This window comes from Oryctolagus cuniculus, chromosome 2 (assembly GCF_051225735.1).
Source record: "Oryctolagus cuniculus isolate XC-2025 breed Fujian yellow rabbit chromosome 2, ASM5122573v1, whole genome shotgun sequence".
NCBI lineage: Eukaryota > Metazoa > Chordata > Mammalia > Lagomorpha > Leporidae > Oryctolagus > Oryctolagus cuniculus.
This window is the reverse complement of record NC_142868.1, coordinates 147,677,117-147,694,648: the sequence shown is the minus strand read 5'-3', so window position 1 is coordinate 147,694,648 and position 17,532 is coordinate 147,677,117. Positions and strand designations below refer to the sequence as shown.

Here is a 17,532-nt window from a genome sequence, read left to right as displayed (position 1 = left end):
AAACTGCATGGATTGAAAACTTCAGCAGAAAATAAACTTCTCTCTTAACTGTATTTCTCCATGACCTTTTTCAGGTTCCCTCGTACATGGCCAAAGTTCACCCAAGACTCAGAGAGGGTCAGAAAAATGCCAGGAAGTCTTACAGAAATCAGACAACCAGAGCCCTAAAACAAATGGAGTGAAATGCCTTTGCAGGCATGGAAACAGATCTTACACCCTCACAGCCTATTGAAAAGGGAAATGATAGTAAGTAATACTTATCATTTAATCATTTGCAAAGTTTTCAAACTCTTTATGTCATCAGTAAATCCACAATAAGCCACACAGACATTTTTTCTGATTTCCATTTTCAAAAACATGGGGTGTTAGGTGGCTTGTCCAAGGTCCTACTGAGGTAGGTGCTAGAAAATTAATCTAATCTTCTGATAAGAACTCAAATCTTCTCTCTTCCATATGCTTGGGAAAGTATAGACCGGTTCCTCAGAGTCTTTCCCTTTGTTAAGACAAATCCTGCCTCTTCCAGAAAGTTCTCTCTGACAGTCCCCATGACTTAAACCACAACTTCTAGCACCACCCTGCTTGGTTCTCAGGTTCCTCCAGGGGGGTAGCACTTTCTCTGTAGCTCCATCACAAGCTCTCCAAAGGTGGGGGCCATTACCTACTCCTCTTGCCTAAGTCTTTTATTGCTTAACCCATGGAGCCTCAGCCTGCCATAACCAGGTTGGGCACGTAGGAGAAGTGAATAAACTTCGTATGGGACCAGGAATGTATCAAAGCGATTGGCAAAGTCGGAGCCTTTCATTGCAAACCCTCAAGCACCGGCAAGAACAGTAAAAAGTACTGTGGAGCTTGTAGCTTAGGGATGCAGCCAGACAGGAAGGCAATCAGCTAACATGCATGACAGAAAGAAATGAGGGCTGACTCCTGGAGAGCAGGATGCAAGCTGTGAAGGCAGGAACGAGGGGTGCGAGTGGCGAGTGGTGCGGGGAAGGGGAGAGGGCGGCACTGTGACCTTGGCATCTGAGCTGAGCCTTGGGAGTGGAGGACAATGTCACCAGCAGAGGCTTTCCAGACATGTCATTAGCTCCATTTGCAGACTCATTTCCGATTCCCTGGGGCCGCAGGATCAAGAGCAACAGTGATTAAAGCAAGAGGTCACAGGCAGTCCCAAGGCCCCGCCCACTTAGACCCCTGCCAACGTCTAGCTGGAAAGGGAGCTGAGCAGCCAGGGGTCAGAGGTTGATCCCCTGGGACTGCTGCCCAGGTCATCTCAGTGGTCAGTGCTGCAGAGGGATGGGAGAGGCCTCACCCCTGACCCCAGAGCACACTCACCAACTGTAATCAGGATGCTATATTCCAGTGTGTAGACTGTATCAGCCAGCAGCCCTAATCTGTGGATGAGTGGAATAGGAATGAGTGGATTATCCTTTCAGTCCCTCCCAGATTGGATCGAAGTCATGCCGAGGTCAGTACTCAGAGTCAGGTTGGGTCCAGCCTGAGGAAGGCTTGTTGTCTACACTGAGTGGTTACAGGACAGGGCGGAGAGGGGTGGGTGCAGTCTCTCTCCTGCTGCCCTCGGTTTGGCAGTTTTCCTGGTGGCAACACAATCTGCACCTTTCTCAAGTGGCTCAGGACAGCTCTGAGAGTCCGGGTCCAAAGGACCCACTGTGCAGAGCCTCAGGCTCTCACGTTGGCCTGGGTGTGCACTCCAAGGGTCGACTCGGAACCTCCTATTCCGGAGAAGCCAGCGTGAGCCCCAGTAGCAAGGATTTTCCTGGGTGGGGCTGCAGCATTAAAGTTACAGTGACAGAAACTGCAGACTCCCAGAAAAGCCCCCCGATCAGGTTTTTGAAGGTGAAGTCAGTTCAATTAGAGACCTTTTCCTGGCAAAGTTGCCAGGTTCCGGCTGAGGGGATTTCCACACCTCATTTCCAACCCAGCGGGAGAATGCTGAGTAGCAGGCTCCCATCCTATCCTTCTTTGCACTCCCCAAGCCTGTGCTGGCTTTGGGTGAGTCCCTTTGGTCATTAGCACAAAATCACGTGGGGCTCCTTATGGCCAATGACAGAGATTTCCAAAGTGTGAGTCATAGCTCCTCCCCACACTCTTCTCCCTCCCTCTCTCCAGGGAAGGCAGATGGATTGTACCCATATGACAGACAAGAAGACTGAGAAGTACAGAGAGATCAAATATTCTGGCCCAGACCAATAGCAGAAGCCGAACTCAAGTTCTGAATCCAGCGTCTCTAGGCTTGAGTCAGAACTCCTGCTCCCCGGAGGCAGCTTCACAAGCCACATTACGATCCGAATGTGGATCGCAGGCCAGCGTGCAGTCCCAGGAGGATCTTTGGGAGGGCTGTGCATAAATCTTCCCACTACAGACTCCCTGTTTAAAAATAACATCTTTTGTTTTTCCCTCCTGATATAAAAGTAATAAATCTTCATTGAAAAAAAAATACAGAAAAATATGGGGGAAAAAAAAAGAAAGAAAAGAAAGATCACTGCATAACCCAATACCCAGAGACAACAATTGTCAACATTTGGTATCCTGCAAATATTTTTGGTATGCACGCATTTATTTTTCCCGAACTGAAGCTACACATCTATATTCCTGAGCATTCTACTCTTCCACATAACGCTGCCTGGTGAGCATTTCCCCACGTTGATGGCTATTATCCCCAGCAACATTTTAAATAACTGTGTGTTAGTGCAGTACAGGGATGTGCTATAATTTATTTTAGCAGTCCTCATTTTTGTACATTTGGGTTTCTTCCAGATATCCTCCAATATGAACCAGCTATGATGGAAACACCAGCTATGTTAAGGAAGGACGAGCCACGAAGGTTAAACCCTTGAACCGGCCTTTACCCCTACTGATAAATCCATTCTTTCTGTTATGGAAATGGCGCCCAGGGGAGGTTTGCTATCTCCTTCCCTGGACCCTTTTGTGAGCAGGGTACGTGGGCAGCATACTCTCAGGGTACAGATGGCATCAGAAAAGGGGGAGAACACTAGACCATGAGTGGAAAAACTCGATTCCACTACATGCTCATAATTTGCTGTGTGGCCTTGAGCAAGTCACTCTACCTCTCTGAACTGCGCTTTCCCCATCCATGAAATAGAGTGGACTAGGTGACTTCAGTACTCCTCCCAGCCTTCGGAAGCCAATGGTGCTACAACAGTGCTAGAGAGACAACCCTCAAACTTGGATCCGTGACCTTTATGAGAGGTTTTATTATCCAAGATGGAGTGTGTGAGTCCAAAGGGCCACTCCCAGCCTGTGTTGAGGCAGAATTACTGAGTGAGCTGTGACTTGAAACAGTTCACGTTGTTCTAATAACTGGGCAGCGAGTCCAGCTTTCCCCTGATAAAATTCACCATCGCCTCTGCTCTGATGCACGCTTGAGGGTGGAAGAGAAGTGAATGGCCTTGGAGTTCCTGTGCCCAGAGACCCAGAGATGCACAGAGCTCAGCACAGATGTCCGTCACAGAGTGGATCCCTTAGGACTTAATCCTTGTCGTTTGCAAAATGCCACAGAAGAATTGTACTGCTCCTGCCTGTCTCCTTCTCCCTCTCTCCCCAGGAGAAAACAAACCAGTTGCTCCATTTGCGAAATGAGAGCCTGAAATACAAGTGCATATTCTCAGGACAATAAGAAAGGACCTCCTCCTGGCTTAGGGTCTGGTCCTGGGTCTGCAGACACCACTACCATCAGCCATTGGCCGCCTGATCTGCGCGTGTCCTTGGGAACGTATTGCATAGTACGGGTGGAGGGGGCACAGACAGATGGGCAGGTCAACATGACCCCTGCTACCTGGTCCAGCTGGGGCCCTCACAAAAAGCAAGATGTGGATGGGCAGAGAAGAGGAGAAAGGAACTTAATCCCCACCTCAGAGGTCAGCATACCATCTCCATGGGTCCCCACCCGGCTCATTGGGCCCCCATGGTGTAGCCTGCCTCTTAGGGGCTGTCACTCCATCTGCCTCGGTTTCCTTAGGCAGCCAGCGTCACAGTGGCCACTTGCCTCATATCCACACTTGCCTCTGCTCACGGTACGCACGTTCACCAAGTGGGCAAGAGTGTGCTCTGTGCGGTGCAGGGCCGGGGAGTCATCTTCATGAAGCCCCAGGAAGGCTGTGTGTGCGTGAGGGACTCCCGCTCTGTCTTTGAAAGGCACAGGATGTGCATGGCAGACACACAGCTCATCTGCGTCTCTGTGCCAGGACACTGTTTGTGGGGCTCCAGCCCCTGTTGAGCTGCCTCCCCTGAGTCTGTGAGTGCACCCCACGTTCTAGCCCTAGCTGAGAACATGGTGCGGAACAGACTCAAGGGAGCTTCCAATAATGACTCCAGCCTGGAACAAGTCCTCTAGTGTGGCAGGCCACGGGCTGATCCAGATATCCCCAAGTGACACTAGAGCTGTGTTCCCAAAGACGGCTCAGCTCAGGAAGAAAAAGGCAGTCCGTCCCCACGTGGCCAGAGACATACACGCACGTACAGAGAAGGTGTGTATGCGATCTGTGTGGATAACTGCATGAGTACTCTCTGAGATAAATGGAAATCTCTCTCTATACACACACACACACACACACACAAGGCAAATTCAAAAGGTTGTGCAAATGAAATTAAAAAATATATTTTCATACAAAAATCTAAATTCATGCATAATTTTTTCATAATATGCATTTTCTATGAACTTTTTTGAAGACCCTTCATATGCATGGATTTCAAGTGTTTTTGCACCAAAATAAATGTATCTTTTAATTGCATTTTTACATGAACTTTTCAAAGTCCCATCAAGTGTGTGTGAGTGTGTGGATGCACACAGAAGGAACACCCCACGGAGGGACTCTTGGTGCTGGCTGGGCTGCAGCTGTTCACATGCAGCCTCCTCAGAACCTGGCAGGGTGGGCAGCAGGTGTAACAGGCTGAAGGCAGATGGGCTGCACTGGCTGAGCCCCTGAGTAGCCCACAGTCCCACAGCAGGCTCCTGCCGGAGTTACCAAGAGCCCAGGCACACAGAATGTTCCTCCATTTAGGGTGGAGTATGCCCCGATAAGGCCACCCCAAGTTGAAAGTCGCCTAAGGTGCAAATGCACCTAACACCCTTACCTCCTGAACACCACAGCTGAGCAACACAGCACACTGGGCAGTGTGGGCTGCTTCCCCTCCCCACTGCCTGGCTGGTGGCAGCAGCAACTGTGCTGCTGCCCAGCTCATGAGAGAGTCTCACGCCACACGCCACCAGCCTGGGGAAAGAGCACATTCAAAATCTGAAGTAGGGGTTCTTCTGAGTGCCTACCTCTTTCTAACCATCGTCAAGGCAGCAAATCTGAAGTCAAACCACTGTAAGGTAAGGACTGTGTGTGCACGCATATGTGCGCCTGTGGTGGGGGTGGGAGTGAGGGAAGCAGCAGTAGGCATTGTCCATTCAAAACTCAGCTCTACCTGAGGGGCACAAGAATCCTGGGATCCCATGAGGCTACTCTCCCCCTCCCCCTCCCCTTCACCCTCCTCCTCCAGGAAGTCTTCTTCATAGCAGAGGCACAATTTTCCCAAATCCCAAGATATCAGGAGCTGGGTGGCCTCAGGAACTTTCCTGCTACATTTCTCTTTTAAACATTTATTTGTTTGTTTATTCACTCACTTACTTGAAAGGCAGAGTGAAGGGGAGAGTCAGAGTGAGCACAAGAAAGATCTCTCCTCTGGTTTCCTCCCCTTATAGCTGCAACAGCCAGGTATGAGCCAGGCCGAAGCCAGGAACCAGGAACTCCATCCAGGCCTCCCCCACGGGTGGCAGAGGTCCGAGCACTTGGACCATCCTCCCCTGCCTTCTCAGGGGCATTAGCAGGGAGCTGGATCAGAAGTGAGGTGGCCAGTATACAAACTGGTGCTCCAATATGGAGCACTGGCTTAACCCGCCACACCACAACCCCTTCCCCACCCCCTCCAATCACTTTTTAAGGATATTCAAGACAGAATAATTCACGATCAGCTAGCCAAAGATTTGAAGGGCCTTGAGGCAACTGTAAGGGAAAATTAGATCAGCCCCAGTTTTCCCTCCCAGCAGTCCAGGGTCACGGGGAGACCATGTGCAGGAAAGCAGGGCAGCCTGGGCTCTTCGCAACTCCGGCAGGAGCCTGCTGTGGGACTGTGGGCTACTCAGGGGCTCAGCCAGTGCAGCCCATCTGCCTTCAGCCTCGTTACACCTGCTGCCCACCCTGCCGGGTTCTGAGGAGGCTGCACGTGAACAGCTGCAGCCCAGCCAGCACCAAGAGTCCCTCGATGGGGTGTTCTTTGCAGTACAAGGTTTGGGATACACTGTCAGGTTCCTGACGGACAGTCCAGGACATCAACCCATGTGTGAGCTAATGAGTCAGAGTGCAGGCAACAAGCACCACATTCAAGATATGAACAAGGAAAGCAGACGCAGACAAAACGGCCCAGCTGTGTCGAGGGGCAAACTTCACCCCAGCGAGGCCGGATCAGCCCCTGCAGCAGTGGGCCTGGACCTGCTGTGGTTGCGGGTGGAAGGGATTTCAGCTAGAGGGAAGGGCAGCTGCCAAAGCACAAACACAGTGTCCATGAAAGACCCGGGAGAAGCCAACTCACTCGGCCAGTGGTGTCTCCTTGCCCGCAGTGCTGCCTGCTCTCTGTGAGTTCTCACACATGTCTTCCAAATTCTGTGGAATGAGTGCTTCCCCAGTTCACAGGTGAGAACCTCAACACCCACTGAGCCCCAAGGACAGGCTGCTGACTGCTCATCCCCAGCCGCACGGCTCGCAGCCTCACTCAGTACCTAGTGACAGAGGCAGGTCATGTACCTCTTAGAGCTTCAGTTTTTGCAAACTGAGTACAATTATTGCCTGATCTCACTGGGTTATTCTGAGACACGAGTGGGAAAATACAGAGAATTAAATGAAAATATGCAGTGTGTAGCCTGGTGTCCAGCACAAAGTAAACAGTTGCTCAGTAAACATTGGTGATAATTAGTAGTGTGTACCTGAAGCGTGAGGCCTGCCAGCTGTGTGATCTTGGGCAGTATTGCAGGATCTCGTGACCCTAATCCTTCTGAAGTTTAGTTTCCCTGTTTGTAGAACAACCTGGCTGGATTAGGTCATCTTTAAATTTCCCTTTCGCTCCAACACTCTGTGATTCTAAACACATCAAAGCCTGTTATAAAGCAGCTCAAATATCACGCTTCAACAAAATCTTTCCAAACACCCTCGACCTGCCAGGTACTGCCTAGAGTCAGAAAAGTTGCCTCCAGGACCACAGAGTTTTGGAAGGGTGGGCAGACATGCCTACAGACACCCCAATACGATGGGGCCAGAGCTCTGGGTACGGGTCACAGACTGAGTGAGCAATGGGCTGAGCTCTCCCCAAGCCCGGTCCCCTGCACAGCAGAATCAGCATCCGGGAGTTCTGTAGAGATGCAAGTCATCAGGCCCAACCAAGAGCTACCAGGTCAGGAATGCTGGGCGTGTGGCCCTGAAATCTGAGATTCATAAACCTCTAGGTGGTTAGGACACATGCAAAGGTTTGAGAGCCACTGCCCAAGGATCACATGGAGCGTCTGCAGGTGGGACTTAGCCCTTATTGTTGCCTGCTTTCTTTGGCTCACATCCTGAAGATCTAAGCAGAGACAGCATGGGGGAGGGGCTCCCCCAATCAGCTCTCCTACTCTCTGTTTCCTTGCCCTTTAAGTCTGCGGAGTGGCCGGCTACAGTCAGCTGGAGGCTAGCCAGGTCTAACCCAAGGAGAGTGACCTTGCTGGTTCTCACTGCCAAAGTCAAGTCCGGAGAGTGCGCCCGGCACCCCCACGGGAAGGGTTTGAGCGTCTGAAGAATCGCTGCAGGGACCACAGCAGGGTGAGGCCACGTGCAGGACAGCCCTGGTGGGGAAGGAAATGTTTCGGAGCAGCTCCCTCCAGTCCTTACGTTCAGGTGCTGGGTCTGGCCCGTCAACGCAGGCTCCTAGCAATGTCAACTGGAGAAGGTGGTGCACTTCCACTCTGCGTCGCAGCCCCAGCCCCTGTCTCGCACCCACCATTTAACTAGGAGGCACAAAACAAGAATGTATTGTGCTTCCGCCTTCTCAGGGTGGGCAGGGCAGCCCCTTGTTTTCAAACTTGGAAGAAACTTTCCCCCTTGGGTACTGGAAGCCCTGCCAGCAAGGGAGGACAAGCCCAGGAATCCCCGCCCCAGAGAGCGTCCCCAGGGCCAGGGGCACTGCAGCCCTCAGAGGGGATCATCTTCCTCCACACCCACTCTCACCCCTCCTGGCTCGCCGCCTGCTGCAGGGCTCCTTCCCAGGCACAAGGCAGTCCTTGGCGGAAGGTGCCGCACGGTGGACCAGCCTCCCTCACAGTGCGACTCCACCACCTTCGCTCTCTGCTCTCAGCACATCCCGGCCTCCAGGCACTGCCAGCCATGGCACCATGGAAACCCGGTAAGCCCAGCACCCTTTTTCCCTCCCCACCCGTCCTCTTCCCGCCTCTGTGATTCAAGAGCAGAGGGAGAAGGAAGGAGGGGACACTGAGACCTCCCAGTGGCAGCAAACACGACAGGAAGAGAGGGCACCTGGGTGCTCCAGCCTGGAGCATCCTCATCTTCGGTTGGCTTCCCATGCTCTGGGCAAATGGCATGGCCATCATGTTTCCTTTTTGAAACATTGATGAGCCTGTTCTTGGATTTACAGACAAAATGGTTGTCGATGCGGAGAAATGGGGCAAGATTGTCCACTGCGGGGAGCAACTCGGACTAGACTGTTACTGGAATTAAGACTTATTCTATGCATCTGCTCTCGCACAATATGGCGCTGGGAGAGGAGTAAACAGCTTCTACACAGCTGCCTTTCACCAACTTGACAAGCTGTAGGAGCTGCTCCTGATTGGAGGAGAACAGCGTACTCGGCGTGTGGGTAGCAGAGTTGGGATTGGTGGAAGAGGACTATAAAGGAGGAGAGAGACAACATGCACCAGGAACATCTAAGGGGAACACCTGAGCAGCCCCCAAGAGAGCTGGCCGGTGGTGTGCCGCTCCCCCGCGGAAGTGGGGAAAGTGGCAGGGGGAACCGCCCTTCCACGGAGGTGGAAGGACGGTAGCCAACCCAGGAAGGGCCGAGCAGACGAAAGAACAGCGCAGGGTCCTGTGTCGTTCCTCCACGAAGACGGGGAGCGACATAATGGCGCCGTGACTCGGATATGAAGCCTAGGCAGGGTTTAGTGTCGTTCCTCCATGAAGAGGGGGAGCGACAGTCCACCATCTGTCAGAAGCTCCCCCTGCACAGCTGCCTCCCCCTCTGCCCTCGGGCAGCTGTCTGCTGGGTTGACCTTCACCTCTGCAGAGCGGAAGCACGCAAGGACTTGGACCTGCGCCTCCGTGATCAGCTTATGCCGCTAAGGACTCACTACCCCAGCCAGCCAGACCACGAAAGGCCCTTCTCGACTACCTCTCAGCTGATCTCATTTCAGTTCCCTTCAAATGTTTAAAGACGCTGACACCGAAACCAAGATGGCCATTCAGCTGTGGTCCATGGCAAGGACACAGTTTGACTTGGGACTTTGTCTTTGATTTGTCTGACAATGGAGGAACTGAATTGTCACCCACTAGCACTATGCTCTACATGTAAGCCAGGGCAGATGCTACCGGGAACACCAATGTTCCAGTCCCCACTCTGCCCCCAATTTCTGCTTCCTGCTAATGCACACCCTGGGAGGCAGCAGGTGATGGCTCAAGCACTTGGGTCCCTGCTGCCCACCTGGGACACCTGGATTGAATTCCAGGCTCCTGGCTTTATTTGGTATAGCTCAGGTCCAGCTGTTGTGGGCATTTGGTTAGTGAACCAGAGGATGCAATCTCTCTCTCTCTCTCTCTCTCTCTCTCTCTCTCTCTCTCCTCTCTGTTTCTATCTCCCCCTCCCACCCTCTCTGCCCCCTTTAAACGCATAACTTAATTGTAAGCCAGTTTTTCATGTGAGCTGTTTGTTTCTAACAGAAATTATTCAATTTGGAAGGGTGGGTGGCGGAGGTCTGAAAATTGCCTGGGCCGCGGGATGCAATGCTGTCACCTTGCTGTTTGACGTTTTCCAAAGAAGAAGTGTCCCTGAGCTTCCTTCTCTGCCTCCCCTTCCTCCTCCCTGCCCCTCTCCCTCCTTCCCTGTCCCACTGCTTCCTTTATTTTTATTCTTTCCTTCTTTCCTCGGCTGGGAAGAATGATCACACACAGATTCAAGCAGCTGAACTTTTATGCATTCCTTTTTCTCTTAAAAAAAAAAAAAAAAGGACATTCCTAAGCGCTTAGACCTAATGAAGTCCCATATCTGTGATGATAGTGGTGCAGAGCACAGACAAATTATAGTGTTCACGAAGTTGGAGGGACTGAAAAGAAATGCACAACGTGTAACACCAAATTTGCCTGTCAAGGGTTTTTTTTTTATTATTATTACTGCTTGTTTTATTTTATTTTATTCTCAAAGCTGATGTTTGCAGCGCTTTGCTTCACTACAGGAAATTCCAGATCCAAGAGCACTGATTTACGGCTTCAATCATCGCCTGCCAAATACAGTCCCGGCTGAGGGCCAGCTGATCCAGAACAGGTATCGCACATTCTCCTAAGTCACACCATCTCAGCCCCGAAGTGAAGAGTTTCATTCACAGGAAACCATTTTCTGAAATCAGCAAATGCGTTTTATAAAGAACCAGTAAAGAATCAAGGGTTGGGGAGGGGCGTCCACTATAAAGATCGCTTAATACAAGAATACAAGAATGTCTCTGCTGACACGTGGTAAGCTCTGTGGCTTTTAGTACTTTTATTAGGCCTCTTTCCCACACCCCAGGTTTAACTCTCGTCGTCCTCTGTCCAGGTAGCTTTCTGGGAACTGATTCTGCAGGGCTCGCAGCCTGGACAGAACACTCTCAGTGAACCTGTTATTCCCACAACTCCTGCTAAGGCCTGTTTGCTGTTTATTGACACAAAATATTGTGTGTGGGCCACTTTGACATATTCCTTCGGGTTTCCATGCAACATGAGGCCCTTCCAGCATTGAATTATTGCTCTAGATCTATTGTGTATAAGACCCAAAAAGAATAAGAAGAAGCAGCTGCTAAGGAAATGGCTAATCCCTCGTCTGATATCCAAGGACAAGGACTAGAAATGCCACCACCCCCCAGTACATTCCTCCCATCACCTTGTTAAAAACAGCGAAATAACACAATAATTTTGCTTCTTCCCAAAGCTTCATTTGTGCCTGGAAAAATGTATGCAGTAACTGGTAAAATCAGAATATCTAGGTGATTTCTAGCCTAATGAGAAAGAAGAGACTAAGCATTTGAACAAGGTATTCATCTTGAGCATATTTAATATACTTTCATGTGTGAAGTATCTTTTTGCTATTTTATTTTTTATTTTTTTAAGTTAGTCTGTGAAAGTGAACCCTTTGTTCATCACTAGAAGAGTTCATGAATGTCTTTACAAACGGGAAATTTTCACGCAAAGATGGTGGCTTTTGACTTGCTTAAAAAGGCAAATATTTCTTCGATTAGAAACTCATTGAAAGCCTACTATTTGGCATAAAAAAGCACGGGGTACCTCTGCACTCTCAAAATGGGGGGCAAGTGGGCAGCAGGAAGCTCCTGTGCTTCACTTCGTATGTTAAACAGCAGCACCTAATGGTAGAACCAAGTATTGCAGGCTAGCTCTCTTAGGCATTGGAAATCTGCCTGGCAAGGGAGACCTAAGGACTAAGTTCTAAATGTTTTGAATATAGAAAAAGAACATTCTCCAATGTAAAATGTGTCCCTTCACCTGGAGTAGGTAAAGATAAAGGAGGTTTAATCGAAAAGGGCCGCCAAGCGTCTTGTAGTTCTAAAATAATTGCAAAGCAGAGCCAATATATCTTGAGTTGCCTACAGATGTGGCCACCAAGTTACCATCATTTTCATATAACATTTTCAATTCATTATATGATGAGTTTTTTATGGATAGCCAAGTAACATTTTATAGAATCAGTTGGAAAAATGAGATTTGATATAAAGCCAATTTTACTAAACGGCAATGATTTTGTAAAGTAAAAGATATTGATATAATCAATTACTCATGAAAATAGCAAGATAGGACAAGGACAATGCAAAATTACACACAATCTATTTTATTTCTATGTGGCTTTGAAATACAAAGGCGCAATTTCATTGCACAAAGAAACTGTCAGATCCAAAAATTTAGTGATAACAATCCTTAAGATCATCTAGACTCATAAAAAAATTATTTGACTGCCTTTTTAAGAGACTTTGTAAATGCTTCCTAACACAAGCAGGCTACACAAACAAGCCATTTCAAATGCGGAGCCCTGTTTAGAGAGTGGCATTTTCTCTATTCACATACTGCTTGATTTGGAAAACAGATTTTAAGTAACCAATTTCATCAGTCAAAATGTTGAGAACCATTTTGGGATTTGAACAGAGATACTCAGATATTCTCCTACTTTGACTCCATGCCCAGCCTCTCTTCTGACTTAGTTTGAACACTGGCAATCAACAGAGCAGAAGTGAAGAGAAAGTTCTGAGCACGTGAATGAGCCGTGAGTAAGCACCAGTAGATTATGAAGTGAACACTGTGGCCCTATAGGGTCAACTGAATACAAATGGAGCTAAACCAGTTCATCTTTTTTTAAGAATTATTTTATTTATTTGAAAGAGTTATAGAGAGAAGTAGAGCCAGAGAGAGGGAAGTCTTCCATTCTGCTGGCTCACTCCCCAAATAACTGCAATGACCAGAGCTGAGCCGATCCAAAGCCAGGATCCAAGAGCCTCCTCCAGGTCTCCCACACAGGCGCAGGGGCCCAAGGATCTAGGCCATCCTCCACTGCTTTCCCAGGCCGTAACAGAGGTTTAGCTCCATTTGTATTCTGTTGACCCTATAGGGCCACAGTGTTCACTTCATAATCTACTGGTGCTTACTCACGGCTCATTCACGTGCTCAGAACTTTCTCTTCACTTCTGCTCTGTTGATTGCCAGTGTTCAAACTAATTCAGAAGAAAGGCTGGGCATGGAGTCAAAGTAGGAGAATATCTGAGTATCTCTGTTCAATTCCCAAAATGGTTCAACATTTTGACTGATGAAATTGGTTACTTAAGGGGCCGGCGCTGTGGCACAGTGGGTTAAGGCCCCAGCCTGCAATGCCGGCATCCCATATGGGCACCAGTTTGTGTCCTAGCTGCTACTCTTCTGATCCAGTTCACTTTTAAAAGACAGTTTTATTTTCTCCTAGACTATGGTGTTGCATTTAGAGTGATGCAAATCCAGTCCAGAGTGCTATTAGTGGATATTTAAATGAAAGAAATGCGTCTAGATGAGGGGTGGTAAATAGTTCGTGTGTTGTTTGTTGTTAGATGACAAACTACAACAGCAGCTCAAAACAGCATGCATTTACCATCTCACATTACTATCTGGGCTCTGGAGCCCAGACATGGCCCCACTGTGGTCTCTACTACACTGCCACTGAGGTGTTGCCAGGCTGGATCCCAGCTGAGGCTCAAATGAAGGATCTGCTTCCAAGTTCACCTGCTTGTTGGCAGCACTCCATTCCCAGGACTGAAGACTTGGACCTAAGGCCTCAGCTGGCTTCCATCCCATGCTGCCACCCTCAGTTCATTGCCAAGTGGTTCCTTCCACTGGCAACTCCCAACATGGCAGCTTGCTTCTTCCAAGTCAGCAAAGGAGAATGTTGCAAGACAATATGACAACCTTGCATGTAGTCACAACCACTGCACCACTTTGGCTATAGTCTGTAGGTAGAAGCAAGTTCCAGATCACTCTTGCTCTCAAAAGGAGAGTTTTACACATGGTTATGAACAGAGGAAGTGAGAATCATGGGGGCATCCTTGGAACCTGCCTACCACAGGTTACTAGAAAGCTAACTCCAGTTCCAGTTGCCTGAAGTGAGATCAGCAAAGATTCTGAGCCACATCTCAGCTCATTCATTCAACATGTGTTTTCCTGAACATGTACTATATCCCAGGAAATGAGAAGGATATAGTAAAGACCTAGCCCTAGTAGAGTTTACAATCTAGTACATGGAGACAAAAAGTAAAAAATATGAAACATGCGAGAGTTCATGGAGAGGAGGGGGTTTAAGAGAAGCATCGTGTTTTAGAGTTGAAGAGATCCTGAAACTTACTCATTTAATACTCTCATTACAGAGGCTGTGGTGTTTCAGTGGCGTGGCCCACTACGAGCATAGCAATTTCACCAGTTCCACTATTATCATTTACCAGCTCTGTGAACTTAATCAACTCACCAGCCTGATGGAGAGAGGATTGGAATAAGTGATCTCAATGGTCTTTTCTAGTTTTAATCCTCTATGGGCAGATTTTAAATAAAAATAGGAGCCAATCTATTCAATGTTACCAATTTAAAAAAAAAAATTCTAACTATAATTCTGTTTAAATCCTTGGGCATCCGTCTTCTATTCAAACCATCAAATGACAATCCACAATGACAATAATTCTGTTTAAATCCTTACACATCCCTCTTCTATTCAAATTGTCAAAAGACACCCAGAACGACATCCATAAAACAGCAAATATTTTCCTGAAAACTCCTCTCAAGTGAGTCTAACTTACTGTTGATAGCCGGGACCACATTACTGATTTATGTATCTGTTGTTTGTTATACAGTTCCCTCTGTTGCTCTTTCACAAAACCCAACCAATGAGCTGACAATGATGACTGCCACGGGTGAGAGAGGGCAGGAGTCCCACACAGCACATGTACTGGTCAGTTCTGTATTACTACAATGAAATACCTGAGGCAACTCACTTTATAAAGAGAATGGTGTTGTTCTGTTTTAGCTCTCAGTTTGGGAGGTTTAAATCCAAGGCTGGGCAGCCTCAGGGGTTTAGTGGATGGTGAGGGTGGTGAATGGCATTGTTGGGCCCTAGGTAGAGGTTGAGGCACAAAGCAGAGGGAGTGCTGCCCCCAAGCCCAGACTTTCCTCAAAATCCTCTTATATGAACTACCTTCTGAAGCCGGATCCCAAGTGACACAAGAACTTTCCACTAAATACCACAACTGGACTGAGTGTCCACCCTCTTAGGACCATGACCTACGATGGTGGGACTTAAAGTCCCACGTGAGCTCATGGGATGCATCAAATCCAACCCACAGCACCATATATTTACTATTCCAATTGTGGATGCTTCTACTATCAGGCCCCAAACAGGCTAAATATTTAGACAGGGGAATGACTAATGCCAGATCCATGCAAAAAACTTAGCTGAGAAATTTACAATTGCAAATATGCATCTACACTACCTAAAGTAGGATAAACAGAACTCAATCTCACATTACCACCATCATAAAAGTAAACTGTAGGAAGCTGTAAAATATTCATACTAGGCCATTATGTGCTCAGGATTCTAATGCTAACCTTCCTAGCCTTAACTGTAGTTATTCAACAAATACTTTTCTTTAAGTCTTCCACTTTTGATCTATGTTGTGTCCTAATTTGAGCCCCATGTGAGCTCATGCTAACAACCACACTGACGACTGATAATCCACTAACTTTGCAGACGAGAGTTCATAAGGAATCATTTCAAAGTAGCATGTCTGCTCACCTTTCCTCAGAAAATTTTTACCAATAGCAATAACGTTCCAACCAGAAAACATTAAATTCCCTGCCTGCTAATAAAATACCTAATTGAAATCTTCAATCCATTTGGACTGTGATACATTTTTTAAATTTATTTATTATTTTGTTTAATTCTTCAGTATTTTATCCCCAATGGAAAAGCTTTTATTCAGGTTTAGAATATTAATTTTTTGTTGGTTAATAGTCTAAAAATTAACACCATCCAAGGCCGGCGCAGCGGCTCACTAGGCTAATCCTAAGCCTGCGGCACCGGCACACCGGTTTCTAGTCCCGGTCAGAGCGCCAGATTCTGTCGCCGGTTGCCCCTCTTCCAGGCCAGCTCTCTGCTGTGGCCCAGGAGTGCAGTGGAGGATAACCTGGGTGCTTGGGCCCTGCACCCGCATGGGAGACCAGGAGAGGCACCTGGCTCCTGGCTTCGGATCAGCGCGGTGCGCCGGCCGCAGCAGCCATTGGAGGGTAAACCAACAGCAAAGGAAGACCTTTCTCTCTGTCTCTCTTTCTCACTGTCCTCTCTGCCTGTCAAAAAAAAATAAAAATAAAAAAAAAAATAACACTATCCCATTTCCCCTGCATGTTCCAGAATCCAGGTTTTTGCCCATTCTTCAGAAGATATTTTTCTTTTCACCTTCTCTCTGTTTTCATTAGACATCTGTCAGTTTTTCAGCCTCACAGCTTAGCAGGAATGAAAAACTTCAAAACATATTACATCAGGTTAGTACTAATATCTAAATAAGTTTTAGGAATTCTAGTAATATAAAAGTCAGCAGAAATTAGACTCTTAGTTATAAAATAATAATAAAATGTTATTTTAAATAACACGTCAACTTTTCATTAAAAAAAGCTCAAGAAATTATAACTACAGATAGCTTACTACTATTACTAGTTTATTTTTTAAAAAGGCTTTACTTATTTATTTATTTATTTGAAAGGCAAAGAAGAAGAGACAAAGAGAATTTCCATTCACTAGTTCACTCCCCAAATGGCCACACCAACCTGTTCTGAAGCAGGCAGAAGCCAGGACCTAGGTACTCCATCCAGATCTCCCACAGGGGTGGCAGGAGCCCCGGTGCTTGGGCCATCCTCTGCTGCCTTCCTAGGTGTAACAGCAGGAAGCTGGGTCAGAAGCAAAGTAGCCAGGACTCGAGCTGGCCCTGCAATATGGGATGTTGGCATGGAAACAGAGGCTCAACCCACAGTACCACAGCACTGGCCTGATAGGTCATTTATTGAAGAAACTTTCACTGAGAGCTTTCTCTGGGCTAGGTCCTGGGCTTGGTATTACAGGTACAACTGTTTCTACCCCTGGCTTCAAGAAACCCACAGTCTAGCACAACTGTTTCCAACACATGCATTTTCAAATATGTATTTCTCATTACCTAATAAATGTATCTCCAAAATCATGTCAAAACTCATGTTTGATAATTTGAATCATCTTGAATATGCCATTTAACTAATGCTACGGTATGGTAAAACCTTTATAATGCAAATAATACTTCTAATTTGGTATTTAGATTTTCATATCTTGGGTTTTCTCAAAGCTATGCATAATTTATTCAATTAGTCACACAGCTATGATATATTGGAAAAAGCTGGGGGGAAAAAACTTCAATTTAAGGCTCTTACATAAGTCGGCATCAAATTCAGTTTCCTCGTCTGTAAAATGGGAGTAATATCTTCCACTTGAGAGCAATACTCCTGATGGGAAAAGGAATGTAAAGTGGTCTGTGTGGGAGTAAGTCGTAAACACAGCCCTCAATAATCCCTGCTTCGTGGATTCATGCCTTGCAGAGACTCCTCCCTCACAGAACAGGGACCAGCTGATGTGGCCAACAGAGTACAGCAGTGTGTGACTTCCAAGACTATTTAAAAGGCAGCATCTAGG

The 17,532-nt window shown here is 47.5% G+C and overlaps 1 long non-coding RNA gene across 1 annotated transcript; it reads left to right on the top strand.

Annotated features, from left to right (window-relative positions):
* The first annotated feature begins 7,628 nt into the window (after nucleotides 1-7,628).
* LOC149128096 (uncharacterized) lies at nucleotides 7,629-16,148 on the top strand. The gene is made up of 4 exons (XR_016229684.1): nucleotides 7,629-7,871; nucleotides 8,303-8,451; nucleotides 10,511-10,599; nucleotides 14,201-16,148. It is a non-coding gene; the product is annotated as an uncharacterized LOC149128096 (long non-coding RNA).
* The last annotated feature ends 1,384 nt before the right edge of the window (nucleotides 16,149-17,532 follow it).